Raw genomic sequence first — 2911 nt, forward strand, 5'->3', positions numbered from 1 at the left:
CTAAAAAAAGAAATGTACTTATTGCCTAGTAAATATGTAATTGTAACCCGTCTGCACAACACCTTTACAATAAAAGTTTTTCTTAAAAAAGTTTAGAAAAAGAACTAATAAACTAAAAGAAAGAAGCCCATAAAAAAAGAAGCAGCTCCTCAAGATTTAGGACTATCAGAGGCTGCAAATGAGGAGTAAGTGGATAATGAATGGGGGAAGTAATTTGTTTAATTTTGCCTTATGTTTAATTGATTTTTATAGAATGACCTAGAGTATCTATTTTCAAATATAAAAATTTTATAAAGCATCGAGAAATGCCAATTATAACCATGAAAACCCATGAATTATTAACTGCACTCACAGCATAATGCATTAATTGAATTCTCTCAAGCAGTCTAAAGCAAGTATGCGATAAATAATAACATTGTCACTATTTTATAGATTACAAAATTGAGGTACCAAGAGGTAATTTGTTTCATTCAAGGTCACAGAGACAGTAAATAGTAGAGATTTTAACCTGACAATAACTTTGACCCTAGGGTAGGCCTTCTTATTAATAGGGTGCTTGTTTCTTTGAGGATTTGTTTTTGGGGGATTTGGTATGAGGCTCTTGTCTATTGTATAGCTAGTGAAGATCTTCTCCCAATCTGTGTGCTTTCTATTGATCTTGCTACCTATGTCCTTTGCCATGCAGAAGCTCTGTAGGTTAATGCAGTCCCATTTAAACAGCCTTTCTTTGATTTTGTTTCTGGATCTTTATTTAGGAACTTTTGACCTGTACCAAGGAGCCCTAGTGTATGCCCTATCCCTTCCTGTGATATTTTCAGGGCATCTTTTCTTACTTCGAGGTCTTTGATCCATTTGGGGTTGATTGTACTATAATTTTTATCCATTCATCCATTGTTGAGCCTCTAGAATAATAACACAACCTGGCTATTTGTGAATAGATTTATGATAAACACAGATACCCAGGTATCTCTATAAAAATGAATTTTGTACTTTTGAGTACAAAACAAGATTTCTGGATTACATGGTAGATCCATTCTTTATTTTTTTTGTGGAGGCCCACCCCCATACTGATTTCCACAGTTATCACACTAATTTATACTTCCACAACAGTATGCAATTGTTCCTTTTATTCCTACAAAATATGAAACACTTCACAGATTTGCTTATTATCCTATATATGAGCAATACTAATCTTCTCTTTATGATTCTAGTTTTAGTGTATGTGTTGCCAAAGTGAACATATGTTTTGTCCTTTAAAAAGTATGATATAATGATTCCTGAGAATGTATATGCTATTTCTAATACTTGGATTAGCTTGCAAGTAAAATATTTTTTTTTACAAATATGGAACTAAAAGGTGATAAGTCATATGGGTAAGACAGGATTTCAAAACTGGTCTGTCTGAAAACATCTTTTCACTGTTTCTGTAAAAAAATCTTTTAGCTTTATTAGCAAATACTGTCTCAGTATGTATTCTCATTATTTAAAGTACATATAGATCAACTTTATTTCAATTTTTGGAAATTCTAGCAAATTTAAAAGCAAGAGAAACCTTGGTTCTTAGCAGTCATTACTTGTTGACCTATCATTAAATGAACCAAAGTCTTATGAAAGTGACAGATCAGCCCAGTGGCTCAGACACTCCTTAAATCAGGACAATCCTATAGGAATATGTGAAGTCCAGACTCAGAACTGCAAACACATCTGGAAAACCATAATATTGACTCTAAGCTCATTCTACTATGTTGGCCACTTCATTTCTCATCCCATTTTTTTGCCTTTCTGTTTTAATATTACTATGATTCTTAAATATTTTCAAAGTACATTCTTTAGCATATTCATCAGTCATCACAGGTATATATGTGTTATGTCTAAGAGTTTAAAAGGATTCCCTGGTTTCACACCTTACTGGAAAAGCCTGAGGGTATTTGTTTGTCTGTTTCTATATTTCTTCATTGTAGGATTTTCTTTTTTTGGTCTTAGAGCTTGGTCTGAGTGCTGTCCCCGAGTTTTTGCCCAAGGCTAACACTCTACCACTTTGAGCCACAATGCTACTTCCAGTTTTATAGTAGATAATTGGAGATATGAGTTTAAAGTTGTTCCTGCCTTGGCTGGCTTTGAACTGTGATCCTCATATCTGAGCCTCCGGAGTAGCTAGGATTATAGGCATGGATCAGAACCCAGCCATTATAGGATTTTTTTGGAAGTCAATATCATTTATTGTTTTGCATGATGACTCTTTAAGATCTGGGTACATGTCTCAGAATTTCCCTAGACAGAATCTCTTGTTACTAGAGAACATGGAGGTACCAGTATTCTCTCATCTCACTGGATTAAACATCATCTTCCAGCCAGTTATCCCCAGTTAATAATTTCCCAGCGTGATTTTGAGTTCTGAAGGTTGTGTAAGGCTTAAAATCACCACATGTCTGATTATTTCTGGGATCTGTGGCTCATGACTTCTCATTGCCTCAGTAAGAAATGTGGCAGTGCCAGCCAGCTGACAGAAAACAGGAACCAACAGTGGTCAGGAAAGAGCAATGAGTCAGAGTTTACAAGAAACAAAATAAGAGGAAAGATAGAACTTTTCGTTCTGAGAGAAGATAACTCATGTGTGGAGACAAAGATAGGGAATCCAGTCTATTGTTCATATCCATACTTGAGTGAATATTACCCAGATTTGCTGACAACTGCCACAATTTATCTTTGTTGTGCCATTGTGATAAGCATTTCATGAATATCTTGTTGGACAATAATTATGTCTTGCTACCTATGCACAAGTTTGTATTGCTTTCTTGTAATATACTACTTAAAATGTTTTAACCACACTATAATCATTAAGTTTCAGAATTGGAAAGGATTTCTGGGCAATGGTGTTAATCTTACTCAAGAGGCTATGATCTGATCTGAG

At 34.7% G+C, this 2911-nt stretch overlaps 1 non-coding gene across 1 annotated transcript; it reads right to left on the minus strand.

Moving 5' to 3' along the window:
• Nucleotides 1-1135: 1135 nt before the first annotated feature.
• LOC138833050 (U6 spliceosomal RNA) lies at nucleotides 1136-1241 on the minus strand. Its single transcript, XR_011373767.1, has one exon. It is a non-coding gene; the product is annotated as a U6 spliceosomal RNA (small nuclear RNA).
• Between the last annotated feature and the right edge of the window lie 1670 nt (nucleotides 1242-2911).

This window comes from Dipodomys merriami, unplaced genomic scaffold, assembly GCF_024711535.1.
Source record: "Dipodomys merriami isolate MVZ:Mamm:240054 unplaced genomic scaffold, mDipMer1.0.p SCAF_20, whole genome shotgun sequence".
Lineage (NCBI taxonomy): Eukaryota > Metazoa > Chordata > Mammalia > Rodentia > Heteromyidae > Dipodomys > Dipodomys merriami.